This window comes from Carcharhinus amblyrhynchos, chromosome 7, assembly GCF_965287045.1.
Source record: "Carcharhinus amblyrhynchos chromosome 7, sCarAmb.v2.hapA, whole genome shotgun sequence".
NCBI lineage: Eukaryota > Metazoa > Chordata > Chondrichthyes > Carcharhiniformes > Carcharhinidae > Carcharhinus > Carcharhinus amblyrhynchos.
In genome coordinates this window covers 120,659,778-120,685,407 of record NC_137330.1, presented here as the reverse complement: position 1 = coordinate 120,685,407, position 25,630 = coordinate 120,659,778, and the positions used below count along the sequence as shown (strand labels likewise).

General features: G+C 45.3%; 1 protein-coding gene across 6 annotated transcripts in view; it reads left to right on the top strand.

The window, feature by feature from the left end:
- disp1 (dispatched homolog 1 (Drosophila)) overlaps positions 1–25,630 on the top strand; it is a 415,387-nt gene that overhangs the window by 234,583 nt on the left and 155,174 nt on the right. The window contains exon 1 of one of the 6 annotated variants that reach the window (XM_080193049.1): positions 6,718–6,762. The exons of 4 other annotated variants lie outside the window; for them this stretch is intronic. The gene's annotated coding sequence lies outside the window, so the exon portion shown is untranslated. Of the gene's footprint in view, positions 1–6,717; positions 6,763–6,868; positions 6,949–25,630 lie in introns of those variants that run through there. One more of the 6 variants, XM_080193047.1, reaches the window with a different exon arrangement.

The window sequence follows — 25,630 nt, the reverse complement described above, 5'->3', positions numbered from 1 at the left end:
TTCGATTCCTGTCTTGGATCACTGAGTGTGTGGAATTTGCACGTTCTCCCTGTGTCTGCGTGGGTTTCCTCCGGGTGCTCCAGTTTCCTCCCACTGTCTGAAAGATGTGCTGATTAGGTGCATTGACCCAAAAAGGCACTGAAATGTGGCGACTAGGGGATTTTCACAGTAACTTCATTGCAGTATTAATATAAGCCTTAGTTGTGACAAATAAACTTTTAACTTCACACTTCCTGCTGCCTCAGACAAGCAGCCAATATAATTAAGGACCCCATGCATCCCGGACATTCACTCTTTCACCTTCTTCCGTCGGGAAAAAGATACCAGGAGTCTGAGAACACATACCAACAGACTCAAAAACAGCTTCTCCTGTGCTTTCATCAGACCTTTACATGGACCTACCTGATATCAAACTGATTTCTTTTACTCCCTAGCTATGACTGTAACACTATATTTGGCACTCTTTCCTTTCCTTCTCTATGAACAATATGCTTTGTCTGTGAAGTGTGCAAGAAACAATATTTTTCACTGTATATTAATACATGTGACAATAATAAATCAAATCAATAAAGACAGACTCTAACCCCCAAACCCTGGCCGGCCACATCATGATGCTGTTTAACATAACTAGTTACTTACAGGTCAGTTGCTAGTTGATTTTCTTTTTGCTGTTAGTATTTTCTAAGCCCTTGGTGCTTTTGATAGTTCTTTTCAGTTATAAAAGTTTGCAGGGACTGATATGGTGCTGAATACTTTCCCCCCTACTCTAAGGTTCATGGAGGTGGCGCTTCACCACCTTCTCAAGTACATTTAGGGATGGGTAACAAATACTGACCTTGCCAATGATGCCACATCTCCAGAAAGACAGCATCTGAAGACAGAAGGCCTGTCAGCATCTGTAGAGAAAGAAACGTTTGTGGGACCATATGACCCTTCTACAGAACTGAAAAGGGATAGGAATGTATGAATTATATACTTGGTGAGGAGGGTGGGGCAGAATGGAAAGTCTGTGAGAAGTCAGAGTTAGGGAGAGGTTGACAAAGATAACATGGACATGAGACAAATTTTGAAGAAAGCAATCAGCACTTTAAGTGAGGACTTATTGTGAGAAATAGATAGCAATTAATCCCCTTTAACTGGTGTTAGAAAATGATCATTTTGGGCCTTTACTGATGTGTGCAGTAAGTGAACAAGTCTATTTGTGCTGACTGTATGTTGCAGTTATTCCAATATGCAAGCAGCATGAAGTTGGCGTGTTGCCCACATTTCAGTCACCGTGGTTAATTGTGCATCATGATTCCCTCACCTGCTTTCAGGGACTAAAGGAGTGTGACAGATCAGTTGGTTAGCTTGATTATAGTAGTACCAACAGTGTAGGTTCAATCCTCATTACTGGTTGAGGATGTTCTTGGAGCTTATCTCCTCACATTGCCCCATGGTGAACTTGTGGCTTGAGCCATGATTACCAACCCCCGTCTAATGAGGATGCTACATACAAAGTGAGAGACCCAATTTAATCCCCAATATCTTTTTATGCAGATTGAGAAAGTTTACTATAGTTTTAAGCATTGCTTTAACTCCGTTGTGTTTGCAGGTTTTTAGTAGCCCTGGGTCCTTTACAGGCAAAAGACATTCTGGTTCTGGCGCTCACTGAGCACTTTAGTGCTTACCTTATTAGCACATGGCGGTACCATAGAACCATAGAAAATTACAGCTCAGAAACAGGCCTTTTGACCCTTCTTGTCTGTGCTGAACCATTTTTTGCCTAGTCCCACTGACCTGCACTTGGACCATATCCCTCCATACCCCTCTCATTCATGAACCCATCTAAGTTTTTCTTAAATGTTAAAAGTGACCCCACATTTACCACTTTGTTCGGCAGCTCATTCCACACACATCACTCTCTGCGTGAAGAAGCCCCCGCTAATATTCCCTTTAAACTTTTCTCCTTTCACCCTTAACCATGCCCTCTGGTTTTTTTCTCCTCTAGCCTCAGTGGAAAAAGCCTGCTTGCATTCACTCTATCTATACCCATCAAAATCTTATACACCTCTATCAAATCTCCCCTCATTCTTCTTCGCTCCAGGGAATAAAGTCCTAACCTATTCAATCTCTCTCTGTAACACAGCTTCTCAAGTCCCGGCAACATTCTTGTAAACCTTCTCTGCACTCTTTCAATCTTATTTACATCCTTTCTGTAACTAGGTGAACAAAACTGTACACAATACTCTAAATTCGGCCTCACCAATGCCTTATACAACCTGAACATAACGCTCCAACTTTTATACTCGATACTCCAATTTACAAAGGCCAATGTACCAAAAGCACTCTTTACGACCCTATCCACCTGTGACTCCACTTTTACGGAATTCTGTACCTGTATTCCCAGATCCCTCTGTTCAACTGCACTCTTCAGAGTCCTACCATTTAGCCTGTAAGTTCTACTTTGGTTTGTACTTCCAAAGTGCAATACCTCTCACTTGTCTGCGTTAAATTCCATTTGCCATTTTTCAGCCCATTTTTCTAGTTGGTGCAAATCCCTCTGCAAGCTTTGAAAACCTTCCTCACTGTCCATTACACCTCCAATCTTTGTATCATCAGCAAATTTGCTGATCCAATTTACCACATTATCATCCAGATCATTGATATAGATGACAAACAACAATGGACCCAACACTGATCCCTGCGGCACACCACTAGTCACAGGTCTCCACTCAGAGAAGCAATCCTCCACAACCACTCTCTGGCTTCTTCCATTGAGCCAGTGTCTAATCCAATTTACTGCCTTCCCATGTATACCTAGCGACTGAACCTTCCTAACTAAACTCCCATGAGGATCTTATCAAAGGCCTTGCTGAAGTCCAGGTAGACAACATCCACTGCCTTCCCTTCATCCACTTTCCTGGTAACCTCCTCGAAAAACTAATAGATTGGTCAAACATGATCTACCACACACAAAGCCATGTTGACTCTCCCTAATAAGTACCTGTCTGTCCAAATATTTGTAGATCCTATCCCTTATCACACCTTCCAATAACTTGCCCACCACCGATGTCAAACTTACTGGCCTGTAATTCCCCGGAATTCTTTTGGAACCTTTTTTAAACAATAGAACAACATGAGCCACCCTCCAATCATCCAGCACCTCCCCCGTGAATACTGACATTTTAAATATGTCTGCCAGGGCCCCTGCAAGTTCAACACTAGCCTCCCTCAAGGTCCATGGAATATCATGTCCGGTCCTGGGGATTTATCCACTCTGATTTGCCTCAAGACAGCCAGCACCACCTCCCCTGTGATCTGTAAAGGCTCCATGGCCTCCCTACTTCTTTGCCCTATTTCTGTAGACTCCATGTCTGTTTCCTCAGTAAATACGGATGCAAAACACCCATTTAGTATCTCCCCCATCTCTTTTGCTTCCATACACAGTCTACCACTCTGGTCTTCAAGAGGACCAATTTTATCCCTTGCTATCCTTTTGCTCCTTACATACCTGTAGAAGCTGTTTGGATTTTCCTTCACTCTGACTGCCAAAGCAACCTCATGTCTTCTTTTAGCCCCCCTGATTTCCCTCTTAAGTAGCTTCTTGCACTTTTTATACTCCTCAAGTATCTGATCTGTTCCTTGTTGCTTGTACATTTCATACAACTCTCTCTTCCTCTTAATCAGTGTGACAATCTCCCTCGAGAACCAAGGTTCCTTATCTCTATTTACTTTGCCTTTAATCCTGACATGAACATAAAAACTCTGCATTCTCAAAATTTCTCCTTTGAAGGCCTCCCACTTTCCACTTACATCCTTACCAGAGAACAGCCTGTGCCAATCCACACTTCTAGGCTCCTTCTCATTTCATCAAATTTGGCCATTTTCCAGTTCAGAACTTCAACCCGAGGATGAGATCTATCCTTATCCATGATCAGGTTGAAACTAATGGCATTATGATCACTGGATCCAAAGTGTTCCCTCACATTCACATCCATCACTTGCCCCAACTCATTTCCCAATAGGAGATCCAATATCGCATCGTCTCTAGTTGGCACCTCTATATACTGATGTAGAAAATTTTCCTGAACACATTTAACAAACTCTGCCCCGTCTAAACCTTTAACAGTATGCGAGTCCCAATCTATATGTGGAAAATTAAAATCCCATATTATCACAACTTTGTGTTTCTTGCAGTTGTCAGCTATTTCTCTGCTGATTTGCTCCTCCAATTCTCGCTGACTATTGGGTGGTCTATAATACAACCAATGTGGTCATACCTCTCCTGTTTCTCAGCTCCACCCATAGGGCCTCTGTAGACAAGCTCCCTCCTGAGTACTGCTGTAACATTTTCCCTGACCAACAATGCCACCCACCTGCGCCGCCGCCGCCGCCGCCGCCGCCGCCGCCGCCCCCCCCCCCCCCCCCCCCCCCCCCCCCCCCCCCCCAACCTTTTATCCCTCTGTCTCTATCACGCTTGAAACATTGGAACCCTGGAACATTGAGCTGCCAGTCCTGCCCCTCCTGTAGCCAAGTTTCACTAATGGCTATAATGTCATATTTCCACGTGTTACTCCGTGTCTTCAGCTCATCTGCCTTCCCCACAATATTCCTAGCATTGAAATAGACACACCTCAAAAGATTATTTCCACCACACTCAACCCTTCCGTTGGTGATGTTGCTTGAACTAACCTGTCTTTTTAACCCCGCTCCACCATCTGCACTGGCACTCCAGTTCCCACCCCCCCACAAATCTAGTTTAAACGCTCCCCAATAACACTAGCAAACCTCCCTGCAAGTATATTGGTCCCCTTATAGTTTAGGTGTAACCCGTTTGTCTTGTACAGGTCCCACCTGCCCCAGAAGAGGTCCCAATGATCCAAGAATCGGAAACCCTGCCCCCTACACCAGTTCCTCAGCCACGTGTTCATCCGCCCAAGCACCCTACTCTTACCCTCACTGGCTCGTGGTACAGGTAGCAATCCTGAGATTACAACCCTCGGGGTCCTGCTTTTTAACTTCCTTCCAAGCTCTCTATACTCTCTCTTTAGGACTGCTCACTTTTCCTACCTACGTCATTGGTACCGATGTGTACCACGACATCTGGCTGATCACCTTCCCACTTTAAAACACCGTGCACGTGATCAGAGACATCCCTGACCTTGGCACCCAGGAGGCAACAAACCATGCGGGAGTCTCTGTCCCGACCACAGAACCTCCTGTTCGTATCTCTGACCACTGAGTCCCCTATCACTGCTACTTTCTTCTTCTTCCTCCCATGCTTTTGCTCTGTAGAACCAGACTCAGTATCAGAGTTCTGGCTGTTGCAGCTTGTCCCAGATAAAGTATCCCCTACAATAGTATCCAATTCAGTATACCTGTTGTGGAGGGGAATGGCCACAGGGGAACCCTGCTCTGCCTGTCCTTTCACTCCTCCATTTCCTCTCCTTACAGTAACCCAATTTTCTCTGCTCTGCTACTTAGGTGTAACTATCTTCCTAAAGCTACTGTCTATATACTTCTCATTCTCCCGAATTAGACGGAGGTCTTCAAGGTCCTTCTCCAGTTCCCTAACACGCTTTGCTAGCAGCTGCAGCTGGATGCATCTTTTGCAGGTGTTGTTGTCAGAGATGCCAGAGGTCTCCCTGATCTCCCACATCCTGCAAGAGGAGCATTCCAGCATCTTGCCTTGCATTTTTTTTTAACTCAAACAAGAATAAACTTTCTGGAAAAAAAAACCTACTCTCGCCTCTGCCTGTTCTCGCCGAAGCCCATTATGAGCCAAAGCCCTTCAGCCTTCACTCTGCTCTGTCACACTGTGCTGCCCACTCTCAACGCTGCCCGCTGTATAGAGTGGCCTGCTCTTTAAACCTCCCGCTCACCACTGGCTGACATCAGGCGCCCGCACAGCCTCGAAAGAGAAAAGAAACTCAACCTCTCACAATCTCCTGCGGCCGACTTCTGCTTCCCTTAGTTTAAACCTCGAGAAGAAAAACCCGTGAGAAAAACGGAATGAATAAATAAACAAATAAAAACACCAGTACTTTGCTTACCCTCAGCACTCCTGCTAAGAATCCCTCCCTCTATGTCCTATTCCAGCTGAACAATGAGGGACATTGGTTCATATTTGTCTGTGCGGACATTAAATCAGCAAATATGGATTGTATCTTGGAATCCTCCTTGAATGGAAATGATACACTGATTGTATTGAAACTCTGGCACACTCTTTGCTCCAACTGTCTTCCCAGTGTTCTGTAGGAACTGGCTCCAAGGAGTAGAAGTCGGCCATTTAGCCACACTGATGCCACTTCTGGGGCTGAGGCCATTTGTCACATGAGACTAGAAAGTGCTTCATACTTCCTTCACCAATCTTCCCTCTTTTCCTCTCTTTCATCTCTACACTTTCTTTTTTTAAATCCCTCCCCACTTAACATCTCCCTCACTGCCCCCACTCCACCCTGCCCCCTTTTGCTTCCCCTTTGCTCCACCTTTTCTCTCTGCTTTGTGCACAAGCTCTCCAGCTCTCCCCCAATTTGTTTGATCTCTTTCCCCCTGCCCCCCACATCCCATGCTCTCCTTTCCCCCTCCGCATGGCAGCTACATGACACATGGAGGCAGCTGTCCACATTAGCCTCTGCTCCCAGATTTGAAGCTGCAAACAGAACTCCGCTGTCAGGAGTTGCCTAACTTTAAAAGTTCCAGCCCCATACGTAACCTGTCCAACCCTGAAGCGACCAGCATTTGCCTGTCACTGAGATTTCAGCTCCCTTGTGTTACCAGGTCAGCAGCAGTAATTTTTATGTGCGGCACATTCCTGATGTGGAACTGTACTATGATGTGGAACTGTACTGCGATGTGGAACTGTACTGCACTGTTATTGTACTGTGTACACCACAGGGCTTTGTGAAACTGGTATCAGCTGGGAGTGAGAAGAGGGTTTTGCTGGATCGAGGAGAAGATTGTAAGGTAATTTTGGGTTGCCTAATGTGGCGCACAGGAAATAATAACTGACTGCTCTGAGTGTCTGTGTCTGCGAAACCAAACAGTGCCTATACCAGCAGCTTTACATGCTGTAGCGAACATCGGGGAGAATAATTCCAGTGCTATGGATCGTATTTCTCTCCCCTTAGGCAGTAAAAAAAAATCCTGTAAAAGAACTCTGTTTGAGGGGAGCCATTTCCCAGGATTGTTTGGCAGTCATTTTTTTGTCTTATTTGGGAAGAATTTTCTGTTCTGTGATGAAGTATGATCTGTAATCTCCCTATTCCTATCTGTTAAATCAGCAAACTTGTGTCAGTTTGGGCTTTAGCTGAGTGTGTGTGATGCAGTAAAAAGCACACACGGCGATATGATTTTGTCCCTGTTTGACAAACTTCAAAGCTGCTGAGTTAATGCTTTATATTTTTAAAAATCTGATAGAACTTACTGCCATTCAATAAGCATTGCCATTGAATTGTCAGAGGTTCTGATACCTATTAGCATTGGTACACTTTCCTTTCAGTTATGTTACCTTTTTGATAAAAAGCTGTTCTTGTAGTGTGGGGTTTCATTTCTTTGTTGGCTCAATAGCCCTAAGAAAGCCTCAGAATAACGTCCTGAGGTTTCAGTAGATCCGCAAAGTTTCAAGGTTGGAACATAGGAGGGCAGCTGCCAGGTTTACAGTTGGTTTAGAAGAGTGTCCATGGTTGGGGGGGGAATGGGGTTGCTTTATTAAATATAATGTTTGGGTACGATGTCTATTTGTGCCTTGAGCAGATTTGTCTCTGTTGTTTTAACTGAGTTTGCTTTTATTACACATCTCTTTTCATCCCCAGTTCTTTCTGTGCCTTGGATCTTTTTGACATGATATCTGCCCCTTTGACTATCAGCCTCTCCAAACAGCACTCCTTATGCACGATTACCTCGCTGTTTATCTGCACCTTGCTCACACTTGTCACGCTGTCCTGCTGGTTCTTTTTGCTCTGGGAACAGAGGAGCAGCTGTAGGCCATTCGGCCCCTTGAGCATGTTTCGTCATTTAACTAGATCATATTGATTTACCTCAGTACCATCTTCCTGCACTATTCCTGTACCTCTTGATGCCGCTGGTGTCTAGAAATCTATCGACCACTGCTTTGGAAATACTCAGTGATTGAGCTGCCATAGCATTCTGAAGTAGAGAATTCCAAAATTCACCACCCTCTGAATGAAGAAATTCCTCCCCATCTCAATCCAAAATGGTCTGCACCTTTCTCTGAGTGTATGCCCCTGGTTCTAGACCGGATTAGGTGACCCAGGGAAACATCCTTCCTGCATCAACCCTGCCAAACCCTTGAAAGATTTTGTGTAGTTCAGTGAGATCACCTCTCATTCTCCTAAACTCTAGAGATTATGGGCCCAGTCTCTTTAATCTTTAATCTTTCCTCATCGGGCATTCTCGCCATCCCAGGGATTAGTTTGCTGAATCTTTGTTTCATTCCCTTTATTACCAGCATATCCTCCTTTTGAGCAGGAGACCAAAACTGCACTCATATTCCAAACGTGGTCTCACAACTACAACCGCAGCAAAACTTCCTTATTCCTATACTCAAATCACCTCTCAGTCAAGGCTAATGTACCACTTGCCTTCCAAATTGTTCATTGCATCTGCGTGTTAGCTTTCAGTGACTAATGAACAAGGACATCCAGGTCATTAACATTTCCCTGCCTCTCCCCATTTAAGAAATTTTCTGCTTTTCTGATTAAAGTGGATGTTTGATTCCTTTGCCATTGTCTTATTAGCCATTCGGAATTCCCCATTCTCTGCCTGTATTGGGCTCACATTTGTCTTCAGTTGCCTTTTCCTTTTTGCATATCTACAAATGATTTTACAGTCTTTTTCGCAGTTTGCCTTCATATTCTGTTTTCTCTTTTTTAATCAATTTCTTGATTCTCTTTGCTGAATTTTAAAATGCTTCCAATCCTCAAGCTTACAACTGTTTTTGGAGACTTTCTTCAATGCCTCTTTCATTGATATGATAGAATCTTAATATCTCTTGATAGCTGTTTACCCTCGTAAGAATGATGCAACTGGACCATTGATTCAATATACACCTTCTCTTTAGAATAGGTCACCTCTTGGAACTGGACACTTTAAAAAAAACAGTGCTTCTCCAGATGAAGCAGAGTGTGAATCTTGAAATCAACTGAGACCTTGATGCAACAGAATCTGAGTAAGAAAGCAAATCCAGGCAGCCAAAATCAGCTGTGAATTCCAGCAGAAAACAGTGCAAACTCCTCATCTGTGTGGGTGGGAAGTGAAGTACTCAGAATACAATGCATCCAGGCATGCCCGGGGTAGGGTGGACCCGGTCGTGCCCGGGGTAGGGTGGACCCGGTCGTGCCCGGGGTAGGGTGGACCCGGTCGTGCCCGGGGTAGGGTGGACCTGTCCTTAGTATAAAGAAAATTACAACACAGGAACAGGGCCTTCAGCCCTCCAAGTCTGCACCGACCATGCTGCCCGACTTAACTAAACCCTCCTACCCTTCCAGGGACCATATCCCTCTATTCCCATCCTATTCATGTACTCGTCAAGATGCCCCTTAAAAGCCATTTTCGTATCTGCTTCCACTACCTTCCCCGGCAGCGAGTTCCAGGCACCCACCAAAATGCATTACCTTTATGTAAAAAATCTGCCTCCTACATCTCCTTTAAACCTTGCCCCTCGCACCTTAAACCTGTGCCCCCTAGTAATTGACTCTTCCACACTGGGGAGAAAACTCCCGACTATCCACTCTGCTCATGCCTTTCATAATCTTGTAGACTTCTATCAGGTCCCCCCTCAACCTCCATCAATCCAGTGAGAACAAATGAAGTTTCTCAACCTTTCGTAACAGCTGATGCCCTCCATACTAGGCAACATCCTGGTAAATCTTTTCTGTATCCTCTCCAAAGCTTCCACAACCTTCTGGTCGTGTGGCGAACAGAATTGAGCACTATATTCCAAGTGCGGCCTAAGTAATGTTCTATAAAGCTGCAACGTGACTTGCCAATTAAACTCAATGCCCCAGCCGATGAAGGCAAGCATACCGTATGCCTTTTTGACTACCTTCTCCACCTGCATTGCCCTTTCAGTGACCTGTCTACCTGTACACCCAGATCCCTTTGCCTATCAATACTCTTCGGGGTTCTGCCATTTACTATATATTTCCTATCCTTATTAGACCTTCCAAAATGCATTACCTCACATTTGTTGGATTAAACTCCATCTGTCCACCCAAGTCTCCAACCGATCTATATCCTGCTGTATCCTCTGATGTTCCTCATCGCTATTTGCAAATCCACCAACCTTTGTATCGTCCACAAACTTAGTAATCAAACGAGTTACATTTTCCTCCAGATCATTCATATATATTACAAACAGCAAAGGTCCCAGCACTGATCCCTGAGGAACGCCACTTGTCACAGCCCTCCATTCAGATACACACCCTTCCACTGCCACCCTTTGTCCTCTTTGACTGAGTCGGTTTTGTATCCACCTTGTCAGCTCACTTCTGATCCCATGCGACTTCACCTTCTGCACCAGTCTGCCACGAGGGAACTTGTCAAAGGCCTTGCTGGAGTCCAACGTAGACAACATCCACTGCCTACCCTCATCAATCATCTTCGACACTTCCTCGAAAAACTCAATCAAGTTAGTGAGACACGACCTCCCCTTCACAAAACCATGTTGCCTCTCGCTAATATGTTAATTTATTTCCAAGTGGGAATAAATCCTGTCTCGAAGAATCCTCTCCGATAATTTCCGTACCACTGATGTAAGGCTCATAAGCCTGTAATTACCTGGATTATTCTTGCCATCCTTTTTAAATAAAGGAACAACATTGGCAATTCTGCAATCCTCTGGGATCTCCCCTGTCGCCAGTAAGGATACAAAGATTTCTCTCAAGGCCCCAGCAATTTCCTCCCTTGCCTCGCTCAGTATTCTGGGGTATATCCCATCAGGCCCTGGGAACTTGTCTACCTTAATGTTTCTCAAGAACCCCGATACCACCACCTTTTTGATCGCAATGTGACTCAAACTATCTACACACCGTTTGCCAGGCTCATCATCCACCAAGTCCTTCTCTGACGCAAAGTATTCTTTAATACCTCGCCCGTTTCCTCTGGCTCCACGTATAAATTCTCTCCCTTATCCTTGAGTGGGCCAACCCTCTCCTGAGCTACCCTCTTGCTCTTTATATATGCATAAAAAGCCTTGGGATTTTCCTTATTCCTGCTGGCCAATGCTTTTTTGCGATCCCTTTTAGCCCTCCTTATTATCTGCTTAAATTTCTTTCTACCTTCCTTGTATTCCACACTTGCTTCATGTGTTCCCAGCTTTCTAGCTTTGAAATGCTTCCTTTTTCTCTTTGACTAGGGTCACAATATCTCTTGTTCCCCAAGGTTCCCAAAACTTGCCATATTTATCCTTCATCCTTACAGGAATGTGCCAATCTTGAATCCCTATCAACTTACACTTGAAAGCCTCCTACATGCCAGACGATGAGTTTCCCTCAAAAATCTGCCCCCTGTCTACATTCTTTAGTTCCTGCCTAATATTGTTGTAATTAGCCTCACCCCAATTTAGCACCTTCACTTGAGAACTACACTTACCTTTATCCATCAGTTCCTTAAAGCTTTGTGGTCACTGTTCCCGAACTGCTCCCCTACTGAAACATAGACCACTTGGTCGGGCTCATTTCCCCCAATACCAGGTCCAGTATGGCCCCTTCCCTATTTGGACTATCTACATACTGTTTCAAGAAGCCCTCCTGGATGCTCTTTACAAACTTTGCTCCGTCCACCATCACTCAATCCGCCACTGCCCGCCCCCCGCAAGCACAAAGTGAGTCCCAGTCAATATCGGGGAAGTTAAAAGCTCCCACCACAACAACGCTGTTACTTCTACACTTTGCCAAAATCTGCCTACATATCTGTTCCTGTATCGCCCCTGGCTGTTGGGTGGCCTGTAATAAACCACCAACATTGTGACTACACCCTACCTATTCCTGAGCTCTACTCATATTGCCTCACTGTATGAGCCCTCCGAAGTGACTTCCCGTGGTACAGCTGTGATGTTCTCCTTAGTAAGAAGTGTCACAATACCAGGTTAAATGTCAACGGGTTTATTTGGCTGCACAATTATTTGACAGCACACAGATTTGGCATCTCCACATCATATTCTCCTTAACCACTAGTGCAACTGCCCCACTCTTTTTTTTTATCCCCCTCTATCCCTGAAACATCCTAGAATGTTAAGCTGCCAATTCTGTCCTTCCCTTAACCAAGTCTCTGCAATGGCAACAACATCATAGTTCCTAGTTCTAATCCAAGCTCTAAATTCATCTGCCTTACCTGTTAGACTTCCCGCATTGAAACAAATGAACATCAGTCCTCTTCGGTTAGCAATCTCACCCTGCCTGTTGTTTCTCTGAGTCTTATTTAAATCCTCCCGTGTGAGACTAGTACACCTCCCAGCCAGAATATTTATGCACTTCCAGTTTAGGTGCAACTTTGTACAGATCTACCTGCCCTGGAAGACCCCAGTGGTCCAGATACCTGAAACCCTCCCTCCTATACCAGTTGTTTAGTCACAGTTGAGCTGCACTATCTTTCTATTCCTAGCTTCACTGGCACAAGGCACAGGGAGTATTCCTGAGATTACAACCCTCGAGGTCTTGCTTTTTAACTTTCTACCTAACTCCCTCACCTGCAGGACTTCATCACTCTTTCTACCTATGTCGTTTGTACCAATATGTTCATCTTTTCCCTTCAGCGTTCAGAGATTTCCCTCCTGTTCAGAGCCATTCTGGACTCTAGCACCAGGGAGGCAACATACCATCTGGAGTGTCTTTCACATCTGCAGGAGCGCCTATCTGTACGCCTAACTATGGAGTCTCCTATAACTATTGCTCTTTGACCCTCCCTGCTTAACAACAGAGCCAGCCATAGTGCTGCTGCTTTGGCTGCTGCTGCTGTTATTGTTATCACCCAATAGGCCATCTCCCCCAACAGTATCCAAAACGGTATACTTGTTAGAAAGGGGGGCAACCGCAGGGGATTCCTGTACCGACTGCCTGCCCTTTCTAGTGGACACCCATCTATCTGCCTGCACCTTAGGTGTGACCATGTCTCTAAAGCTTTCCGCTACCTTCATGCTCCTAAGTGTATCCAACTGCTCCTCCAACCTATCCACGCAGTCTGTAAGGAGCTGCAATTGGCTGCACTTCCTGCAGACATAGTTGTCCAGGACGCTGGATGGAACTCCCACACCTCACACATGCAACACTTAACCCCACTGACCGACATTTCGAGCACCAACTAAATTATTTAAGAAAAATTATAAAACGCTCACCTTCACTTTTACCTTCTCACAGTGGCCTTTTTTTTGGTTAGAGGAGGAGGAGGAAGGGAGTGAAACACTAATGTAGTGTTTCGGGCTTCCCACTCCCTGATGGCAGATCTTCCATTTCCCACTTATTAGTAGATATTGCTGGTCTGACTTAGAATAGAATGGATCCAGTCTTAGTCAGAACAGAATGGATCCAGTCATACTCAGAACAGAATGGATCCGGCTGTACATGGAACGGAATGGATTGGGTTGTATGAGGACTGGAGTGGATCCGTCCGTGCGTGGAACGGAATGGATCGGGCCGTACACGGAACGGAATGGATCGGGCCGTACACAGAACGGAATGGATCGGGCCGTACACGGAACGGAATGGATTGGGCCGTACACGGAACGGAATGGATCGGGCCGTACACGGAACAGAATGGATCGGGTCTCTCCAGATAGCTAGTACAGGAACTAAAGTGTTTTGGTCAGCAGCCGTTCAGGCTCATCACACAGCTGGCCATTCCTCTTATTTCTTTGCGCTAAGCAACCCTTGCATCCGTCTCCGCGCCCCCTCCCCCCCATCCACTGCATCCAGTGCCCCCCCCACCCCCACCCCACCATGTATCCATCCTCACCCCCCTTGCGTCCATCCACACTGCCCTGCATATGTCACCCTCCCTTGCATCCATCACCCCTCCTTGCATCTGTCCACACTCATCAGCCCCACTTGGCATCCATCACCCCCCTGCGCCCTTGCATCTGCCACCCTTCCTTGGCATCCATACTTATACCACTAGCATTTGAAAGGCAGTGGTGTAATCAGACAAGGCAGCATGTATTTACAGAAGGGAAATCGTGCTTGAAGAATCTATTGGAATTGTTTGAGCATGTAACTAGCAGAGTTGACCGAGGAGAACCAATGGATCTGGTTTATTTAGACTTTCATAAGGCTTTTGATAAGGTGTCACATAACAGACTACTATCTAAAGTTAAAGCACATGGGATTGCAAGTAATGTCTTGAGATGGATAGAAAGCTGGTTAGCAGTTAGGAAGCAAAGGGTTGACATAAATGGTCTTTTTTCCTAGTAGGAAGTCGGTGACTAGTGATGTACCACAGGGATCTGTGTCAGGACCCCAACTATATATTGATGATTTGGGAGAGGAAATTAAACATATTGTTTCCAAAGTTGCAGGTGATAGAAGTTGGTAGTGGGGTGGGTTGTGCGTGGAATGCAGAGATACTTCAGTGTGATTTGGACAGGGTGAGTGTGTGGGCATGTGCATGGCAGATGCAGTATATGTGGATAAATGTAGGGTTTTCCACTTCGGTAGCAATAATAGGAAGGCAGATTATGACTTGAATGAGTGTAAATTGAGAGGAGAGAGAGACCTTGTACCCTTGTGCATCAGTTGCTGAAAGTAAGCATGCAGGTACAGCAGGCAATAAAGAAAGCAAATGGTATGTTGGCCTTAATAGTGAGAAGATTTGAGTACAGGAATAGAGATGTTTTACTGCAATAATAAAAGGTGTTGATGAGGCCACACCTGGAGCATTGTGTGCAGTTTTGGTGTCCTTATCTGAGGAAGGATGCCCTTGCTATAGAGAGAGAGGACAGTGAGGGTTTACCAGGCTGATTCCTGGGATGGCAGGTCTGTCAGATGAGGAGAGACTAAATTGGTTAGGATTATATTCACTGGAGTTTAGAAGAATGAGAGGGGAACTCATTAAAACTTGTAAAATTCTTTCAGGGTTAGACAGGGTGGATTCAGAAACAATATTCCTGATGGTGGAGGAGCCCAGAACTAGGGGGTCATAGTTTGAGAATAATGGGTAAATGTTTCAGGACTGAGGTGAGGGGAAATTTCTTCACCCAGAGGATGGTGAATGTATGGAATTCACTACATTGTGATGTGGAGATGCCAGCATTGGACTGGGGTAAACACAGTAAGAAGTCTCACAACACCAGGTTAAAGTCCAACAGGTTTATTTGATAGTAAACCTGTTGAACTTTAACCTGGTGTTGTGAGACTTCTTACTGGAATTCACTACCACAGAATACCAAAACACTGTGCACGGTACGCTGTGTCTATATAGCATACAAGAAACAATACTTTTCACTGTTTACCAATACATGTGACAATAATAAATCAAATAAATATAGAATCCATAGCATCCCTGCAGTGCAGAAGGAGGCAGTTCTGGAATTAACAGTCTAATAGTGACCATGAAGCCATTGTTGATTGTTATCAAAACCCATCTGGTTCACTAATATCCTTTAGGGAAGGAAACCTGCTGTCCTTACCTGGCCTAGCCTACATACGACTGCAGATCCACAGCAACGCGGTTGACTTTTAACTGCCCTCTTGAGGGCAAATGGGGTCAGGCAATAAATGCAACATTCATCCCATGAATGAAATTTTTAAAAATGAATACGTATTGCCTCTCTTCATCCTTCCCTCAAACTGCTATCACTTCACACTTCTGTACTTGAAATTTTCATCTGTTATGTGTCTGCCTATATTACCATTCTGACAATATCCTTTTGAAGTTTACTACCCTGCTTATTGTAAACCACATTTGAGTCCTGAGTCATCTGTAAACTTCGAAATTATGTCCTGGATCCCAAGTCTGTGTCATTTACTCGATATCAAACGGGCATGTGTTGCAATATGTTCTTCAATGGATATTGCCTCCACGAGAGGGGAAGTCATATGATCCATCTTAGTTTCATCTTGGTCTGTGAGCATAAGAACATAAGAAATAGGAGCAGGAGTAGGCCATCTAGCCCCTCGAGCCTGCCCCGCCATTCAATAAGATCATGGCTGATCTGTCATGTCTCAGTTCCACATTCCCGCCCTCTCCCCATAACCCTTAATCCCCTTGCCTATCAAAAACCTATCAACCCGCGTCTCGCCCTCTCCCCATAACCCTTAATCCCCTTGCCTATCAAAAACCTATCAACCCGTGTCTTAAATGTATTTAGCGATGCTGCCTCCACCACTTCAATGGGCAGAGAATTCCAGAGATTCACCACCCTTTGAGTGAAGAAGTTCCTCCTCAACTTCGTTCTAAACCGCTCCCCCTTTATCTTGAGGCTGTGCCCTCTAGTCCTACTGTCCTTTCTGAGCGGGAAGAGCCTCTCCACCTCTATCCTATCCATCCCATTCATCATCTTATATGTCTCAATGAGATCTCCCCTCATTCTTCTAAACTCTAACGAGTACAAGCCTAGTTTATTCAGCCTCTCCTCATAGTTCAACCCCCTCAACTCCGGTATCAGCTTAGTAAACCTCCTCTGCACTCCCTCCAAGGCCAAAATATCCTTGCGTAAGTGTGGCGACCAAAACTGCACACAGTACTCCAGCTGCGGCCTCACCAGTGCCCTGTACAGTTGCAGCAAGACCTCCCTACTTTTATATTCAATCCCCCTTGCTATGAAGGCCAGCATCCCATTTGCCTTCCTGACCACCTGCTGCACCTGCAGGCTGGATTTTTGCGACCCATGCACAAGGACCCCGAGGTCCCTCTGCACCGTCGCCTGTTGCAGTTTTTCGCCATGTAAGTAATAGTCCTTCCTACCATTATTCCTACCAAAGTGAACAACTTCACACTTGCCAACATTAAATTCTATTTGCCAGTTCCTGGCCCATTCGCCCAGCCTATCTAGATCCTTCTGCAGACTCTCCACACCCTCTGCACAATTTGCTCTTCCACCAATCTTGGTGTCATCAGCAAATTTCGACACCATACACTCGGTTCCCTCCTCCAGATCATCTATATAAATGGTAAATAGCTGAGGCCCCAGCACCGATCCCTGGGGCACTCCACTAGTCACAACCGCCAATCCAAATAGCATCCATTGACCCCCACTCTCTGCGTCCTATTTGACAGCCAATCCCCTATCCATGCTAAGACCCTACCCCCAACTCCATGCCCCCTGACCTTCTGTAATAACCTCTTGTGAGGCACCTTATCAAACTCCTTCTGAAAATCAAGAAAGACCACATCCACTGGCTCTCCTCTATCCACCACCCTAGACACATCCTCATAGAACTCCAATAAATTTGTCAGACACGACTTCCCCTTAACGAAACCGTGCTGCGTCTGCTCTATCAAACAATTCTCCTCAAGATGCCTCGCTATTTTCTCCTTGATGACGGATTCTAACATTTTACCTACAGCAGACGTTAAACTAACCGGCCTATAATTCCCTGCATTTTGCCTGCCACCCTTCTTAAACAACGGCGTAACATTAGCCGTTTTCCAATCTTCCGGCACTTCCCCGGAATCCAGCGACGTTTGGAAAATAACCACCAAGGCATCCACTATCACCTCTGCCATTTCTTTCAGAACCCTTGGATGCATTCCATCCGGTCCTGGGGATTTGTCCACAATCAGTCCCTCCAGTCTGTCGAGCACCGCCTGTCTAGTAACAATGATGTCATTCAGGCCCTCCACTCCTACTATCTTTCTATCGCTAACACCCGGCAAATTATTCACGTCCTCCTCCGTGAAGACCGAAACAAAAAAGTTATTCAAGACCTCAGCCATTTCCCCATCCCCTACCACTAAGTCCCCCCTCTCATCCTCTAAGGGTCCAACGTTCACCTTAGTCAGCCTCTTCCTTTTTATATATTTATAAAAACTCTTACTATCCTTTTTTATATTAACGTAGAACATAGAACATTACAGCGCAGAACAGGCCCTTCGGCCCACGATGTTGCGCCGACCAGTTACAAAAACAATGACCCACTAGCCTATACCAATCCCTTTTCGTCCATAAACCTATCCACAGATCTCTTAAACGCCCCCAAACTAGGCGCATTTACAACTGCAGCAGGCAGGGCATTCCAATCCCTCACCACCCGCTGGGTAAAGAACCTACCCCTGACATCCGTCCTGTAGCTACCCCCCCTTAATTTAAAGCCATGCCCCCTCGTGCTAGCTTTCTCCATCCGAGGAAAAAGGCTATCACTATCCACCCTATCTAAACCTCTAATCATCTTATATGTTTCAATAAGATCCCCTCTTAGCCGCCTTCTTTCCAACGAAAACAACCCTAAATCCCTCAGTCTCTCCTCATAGGACCTCCCCACCATACCAGGCAACATCCTAGTAAACCTCCTCTGCACCCTCTCCAAAGCCTCCACATCCTTCTTGTAATGTGGGGACCAGAACTGCACACAGTACTCCAAGTGCGGCCGCACCAGAGTAGTGTACAGTTGCAACATGACGCTGCGACTCCTAAATTCAATCCCCCTACCAATAAACGCCAAGACACCGTACGCCTTCTTAACAACCTTATCTACTTGATTCCCAACTTTCAGGGATCTATGTACACATACACCTAGATCCCTCTGTTCATCCACACTATTCAAAGTCCTCCCATTAGCCCTATACTCGACACATCTGTTGCTCCTACCAAAGTGAATTACCTCACACTTCTCCGCATTAAATTCCATCCGCCACCTCTCGGCCCAGCTCTGCAACCTATCTAAGTCTCCCTGCAGACTATGACACCCTTCCTCACAATCTACCACACCTCCGACTTTGGTGTCATCAGCAAATTTACTAATCCACCCAACTATACCCTCATCCAGATCATTAATAAAGATTACAAACAACAGTGGCCCCAAAACAGATCCCTGAGGCACACCACTCGTAACCGAACTCCATGATGAATATTTACCATCAACCACCACCCTCTGTCTCCTATCTGATAGCCAATTCCTGATCCAACTTCTTAGATTACCCACAATCCCATACATCTGCATTTTCTGCAGAAGCCTACCATGATGAACCTTATCGAACGCCTTACTAAAATCCATATATACCACGTCAACTGCCTTGCCCCCATCCACCTCTTTGGTCACCTTCTCAAAAAACTCAATAAGGTTAGTAAGGCACAACCTACCCACTACAAAACCATGCTGACTATTTCTAATCAATTCATTACGCTCCAAATAACTATAAATCCTATCCCTAATAATTTTTTCTAAAACCTTGCCCACAACAGAAGTAAGACTCACCGGTCTATAATTCCCGGCAAAGTCTCTGTTCCCCTTCTTAAACAATGGGACAACATTCGCTATCCTCCAATCCTCCGGGACTACACCAGAGACCAATGACGACCTGAAGATCAGAGCCAGAGGCTCTGCAATCACCTCTCTAGCCTCCCAGAGAATCCTAGGGTAGATCCCATCCGGACCAGGGGACTTATCTATTTTCAGCCCCTCAAGAATATCCAGCACATCCCCCTTATCAACCGTAATACTGTCTATTTTACACCCCTGCAACCCAGTGTCCTCCTCAGCTATATTCATGTCCCCCTGCGTGAACACCGAAGAGAAATATTGGTTCAATGCTTCTCCAATCTCCTCCGGTTCCACACACAACTTCCCTCTGCTGTCTGTAACTGGCCCTAATCTTGCCCTGACCAACCTTCTGTTCCTGACATACCTATAGAATGCCTTAGGATTCTCCTTAATCCTATCAGCCAAGATCTTCTCATGTCCTCTTTTAGCCCTTCTTAACTCCCTCTTCAACTCCCTCCTAGCCAGTCTAAAGCTTTCTAGTGCACTACCTGAGCCCTCAAATCTCATCCGAACATAAGCCTCCTTTTTCTTTTTAACCATCGACTCAAGCTAAGCGCTAGCCCAGCTTCCTAGTTTATCCTACCCTTCCTTATCAACTTCTTTGTCATTCTTTGTTGACGTTTAAACCTCTCCCAATCCTCTTCTCGCCCACTACTCTTAGCTACTCTAAACGCATCCGCTTTTAATTTAACACTTTCCTTTACCTCCTTCGTTATCCACGGCTGATTATCCCTCCTCCTACGATCCTTTTTAACTATCAGAATAAATTTCTGCTGAGCACCAAGAAAGATCTCCTTTAAAGATCCTCCACTGCTCCTCAGCAGACCTACCTTCCAACGCGCTCCCCCAATCAACATTCGCCAATTCCTCTCTCATCCTACCGTACTCCCCTCTGTTCAAACAAAGGACACATGTCCGGGAACCCACTTTCTGAGACCTCCTCCATCTGCATCAGAAACTCCACCATACAATGATCACTCTCCCCAAGAGGATCCTTCACCACAAGGTCCTTAATTCTATCTGCCTCATTACGTAACACCAGATCCAAGATAGCTCGCTCCCTCGTTGGCTCCAACACACACTGTTCCAGGAAACTATCCCGGCAGCATTCCAAGAACTCTTCCTCAAGCCCACCACGTCCAACATGGGTCAACCAATCAATATGTAGATTGAAATCCCCCATAATTATCGCTGTTCCGTTCCTGCACGCCGCATTTATTTGTGTGTTAACAGCCGCCCCACCTCCAGATCGTTATTTGGGGGCCTATAAACGACACCCACCAGCGTCTTCCTCCTTTTGCTCTTCCTAATCTCCACCTACAACGATTCCACTTTCTGCTCTTTGGCTCCTGTATCATCCCTTACTACCACCCTGATGGCATCCTTAATCACAGTAAAAAGTCTGACAACACCAGGTTTTAGTCCAACCGATTTATTTAATAGTAAACTCACAAGCTTTCGTGGTTTCCCTCTTTGTCAGGTGAATGGACAGAATGGCATTCACCTGACGAAGAGGGAAACCTCGAAAGCTTGTGTGTTTACTATCAAATAAATCAGTTGGACTAAAACCTGGTGTTGTCAGACTTTTTACTGTGTTTACCCCAGTCCAACGCCGGCACATCCACATCATGGCTATCCTTAATCAGCAGAGCCATGCCCCCCTACTTTTTCCTCCCGCCTATCCTTCCTAAACACTTGATAGCCCTGTACATTCAGCTCCCAGTCCCTGTCACCTTGCAGCCACGTCTCTGTAATGGCCACCAGATCATATCCATTTGTGCTGATCTGCGCCACCAGCTCATTCACTTTATTCCAAATGCTTCGTGCATTCAGATAAAGTGCCTTCATCCCAGCCTTCACCTGTACCCTATTTACCAGAACGCCACCAACCTTACTCACGCCCCCTACCCCTTTTATTATTGGGACATCCTTGGCCTCTTCCCTTACCTGTACCCTCCTTTACTTTAGACCCTGTAATTTCACCTACCCTCGCACCCTCCCCCTGCCCAATTAGTTTAAAGCCCTATCTACAGTCCTAACACACGCAGAAACTAACACATGCAGCATATCTCTGTCTTCAAGCTTTCTTTCTGCGTACATATGTTCTCAGATGCAGAAATTGGGTTGTGGGAAAGAACAATTTACACATTGTTGCTTAACTCAGGTACTTGAAATGTTATGACTTACCCGACACTTCAGTTTTCCTTTCACATTCAGAAGCAATTAAACATTGCAAGTTTGCTGCACAGTGTCAGATAAGTGAATTATTTAGATAAAGTGCTACAGGTGAAAGGTCCGAGTTAGCCTTGGTTTCCTTGTGGAGCTGCTCCTGCATGTTCCCAATAAACAACGTCATCAGGAAAGCTCTAGGAGAGTGGGAGGAAGTGTGTAATGGCAGATCTCACTTGGTGGGGCAATGGGTAAACATTCACAGGTACGCTGGTTCATCTTAATGGAACAATATGGAAGGCATCTGTTCTCTTGTAAGCAGTAACACTGAAGGCATTTTTAAAAGTTATCTGTAGTTCTCCTTAGGGATTCACTGCTTCTTTGCATTAATCCATTGGTCCTGAAGCAACCATTTTTCACTTAGCGAAGCTAGAGATTGTACGTTCCAGCAATGGTCTTAATGTCTTTGCTGTCTATTCCCATCTCCCACATATCCAGTTATCTCACCCCCTGTCTTCATTGCTTATTTACTGTCTCTCTCTTGCATAGAGGTTTCTTTCCCACTCCATCCAGTACATTACATTGAACCATAGAATCTAACAGTTTGGAAGAAGGGCAGTTAGTCCACCGAGCCTTCACCAGCCCTTGAGAAAGCTGTCCAATCAGTTCCATTCCCTATGCTTTCCTCATAGCCGTGCACGTTTTTTTTTCACTTTTTCAAGAATATTTCCGATTCCCTTTTGAAGTTTATCATTAAATCAGCTTCTATCCTTCAACTTTCCAGATTATAACCATTTACTGCATTTAAAAAAAATCTCCTCAGCTCTCTTCTGTTGCCAGTTACCATAAATCTGTGTCCGCTGCCTACCATCCCTTCTGCCAGTGGAAAGTACTTCCATATTTACTGTACCAAAACAATATCTATTCCTAAAATGCACTTACCTCACTTTCAATCTATTTTCTGTTTTCACTCCTTTTACTTTTCTTTTGTACATTCTCTCTCTTCCAGTTCCCAGCCTGGAAAGGACTGATGATAGAACTTGAGTGGCACATTGGTTAGCACTGCTCCCTCACGGTGTCAGGGAGCTGGGTTTGATTCCCAGTTTGGTTCATTGTCTGTGTGGAGTTTGCACATTCTCATGTCTGCGTGGGTTTCCTCTGGGTGTTCCAGTTTCCTCCCACAGTCCAAAAGACATGCTGGTTAGCTGCACTGGCCATGCTAAATTCTCCCTCAGTGTACCCAAATGGGTGCTGGAGTGTGGTAACCAGGAGATTTTCACAGTAACTTCATTGCAATGTTAATGTAAGCCTACTTGTGACAATAAATAAACGTTAAGCCATTTATTTTTGTCTTTGGAGGTTGACCCTTGTCCATAGTATTGCAGTGTATCCTCGTCCTAAATAAGTGAGGAGGCACTCTGTCACTGCCTCTCAGCTGCTGTCCTATAGCTTCTGGTGCCCCTGCCAGTGAGGTACTGATGCTCAGTATTGTTCCCGTTTCATTTTACACTCTTCAGCTAAAAGAAGCAGATTAAAAATGTTCAGAAACAGATTTTCATTTTTGCTGGGTCAAAATGCTGGAACTCCCTTCCTCGCAGCTCTGTGGGTGTGTCTGTACCCTTCCTACCAGCTCTGTGGGTGTGCCTATACCCTTCCTACCAGCTCTGTGGGTGTGTCTGTACCCTTCCCACCAGCTCTGTGGGTGTGTCTATACCCTTCCTACCAGCTCTGTGGGTGTGTCTGTACCCTTCCTCGCAGCTCTGTGGGTGTGTCTGTACCCTTCCTCGCAGCTCTGTGGGTGTGTCTATACCCTTCCTCGCAGCTCTGTGGGTGTGTCTATACCCTTCCTCGCAGCTCTGTGGGTGTGTCTATACCCTTCCTCGCAGCTCTGTGGGTGTGTCTATACCCTTCCTCGCAGCTCTGTGGGTGTGTCTATACCCTTCCTACCAGCTCTGTGGGTGTGTCTATACCCTTCCCACCAGCTCTGTGGGTGTGTCTATACCCTTCCTCGCAGCTCTGTGGGTGTGTCTATACCCTTCTTCCCAGCTCTGTGGGTGTGTCTATACCCTTCCTACCAGCTCTGTGGGTGTGTCTATACCCTTCCTCGCAGCTCTGTGGGTGTGTCTATACCCTTCCTACCAGCTCTGTGGGTGTGTCTATACCCTTCCTACCAGCTCTGTGGGTGTGTCTATACACTTCCTCGCAGCTCTGTGGGTGTGTCTATACCCTTCCTACCAGCTCTGTGGATGTATCCACACCAGATGGACTGCAGCATTTCAAGAACGTGGCTCACCAGCACCGTCTCGAGGACAATAAGCGCTGGTCATCCCAAATCCCATTAATGCATTAATAATAAAAAATCGCTATGAGGAGTATTAGAGCAAATTTAAATGCTCTATTGAAATAGAACTATGTAATTAAATACAAATGTTGTGGTTTTAATTCTACTGCTCTGGGAAATGCTTGGCTTCTAGATAGCAAACATCCACTTCTACACAATTGAAATTGCAAGAATGTGGAGAAGTTTTAGTTCCAAGCTATATTCCAGCACCCATGTCAAGGCATGTTGCAGAGTTCTTGAGAGGCGTTTGTATCAGACAATTGTTGAGATTATAACCTTGGGCTAAAACTTAATAACCATGTTCATTTCCATGTGATCACTGTTGCTGCTATCTCTGCTATAGGTAAAAGTCTAAATTTTGATGATATTAGACAGGAATTTTCAAAAGTTGATTGGGGGAATCTGTTGACAGGCAAAGGGATTACTGATAAATGGGAGGCTTTCAAAAGTGTGTTAATCAACGTTCAGAGTAAGCACATTCCTCTTAGAGTGAATGGCAAGGCTGTTTGTAGGAAATCCTGGATGACAGAAGATATTGAGTCCCTGGTCAAGAAGAAGGAGGCGTATGCCATGCATAGGCAGCTGGGATCAGGTGGATCCCTTGAAGAGTATAGAGGGTATTGGAGTAGGTTAAGAGTGGAATCAGGAAGGCAAAAAGAGGACACAAGATTCCTTTGGCAAATAAGGCAAAGGAAAACCCAAAGAACTTCTACAAATATGTGAAGGGCAAAAGAATAACTAGGGAGAGAGTAGGGCCTCTTAAGGATCAAAAAGGTCATCTAATGTGCGAACCCACAAGAGATAGGTGAGATCTTAAATGAATATTTTCTCATCAGTATTTACTGTTGGGAAAGGCATGGATGTTAGGGAGCTTGGGGAAATAAATAGTGACGTCTTGGAGTATATGTATGGGCAGCACGGTAGCACAGTGGCATTATAGCCTCATTGCACCAGTGACCTAGGTTTGATCCCAGCCTCGGATCATTGTCTGTGTGGAGTTTGCACATTCTCCTTTTTGTCTGTGTGGGTTTCCTCTGGGTGCTCCTCTCATGGTCCAAAGGTGTGTGTGCTAGGTGAATTGGCCATGCCAAATTACCCCTTAGTGTCAGGGACTAACAAGGATAAATGCACGAGGTTATGGGGATTGTGGTCCGTGCGGGCATGATAGGCCGAATGCTGTCCTCCTGCACTGAGAAATTCTATGATTCCATGATTCTATTACAGAGAAGGTGATGCTGGAAGTCTTAAAGTTGATACATACCCGGGACCTGATGAAGTGTATCTCAGAACATTGTGGAAGGCTGGGGAAGAAGTTGTGGGTCCCCTAGCAGAGATATTTGAATCATCGATAGTCACAGGTGAGGTGCCTGAAGATTGGAGGGTGGCAAATGTGCCTTTGTTTAAGAAAGGCTGCAGGGAAAAGCCTGGGAACTACAGACCAGCGAGCCTAATGTTTGTAGTGGATAAGTTGTTGATAGGTATTCCGAGAGATGCGATCTACAGGCATTTAGAGAGAGAAGGACTGATTAGGGACAGTCAGCATGACTTGGGGTGAAAAATTATGTCTCACAAATTTGATTTTTTGAAGGAATAAACAAGATGGTAGATAAGGGTATTCGAGTCAACATTGTCTACATGGACTTTAGCAATGCCTTTGACAGGGTACCACGTGGTAGATTGTTGCAGAAGATTAAGTCTCAGAGGA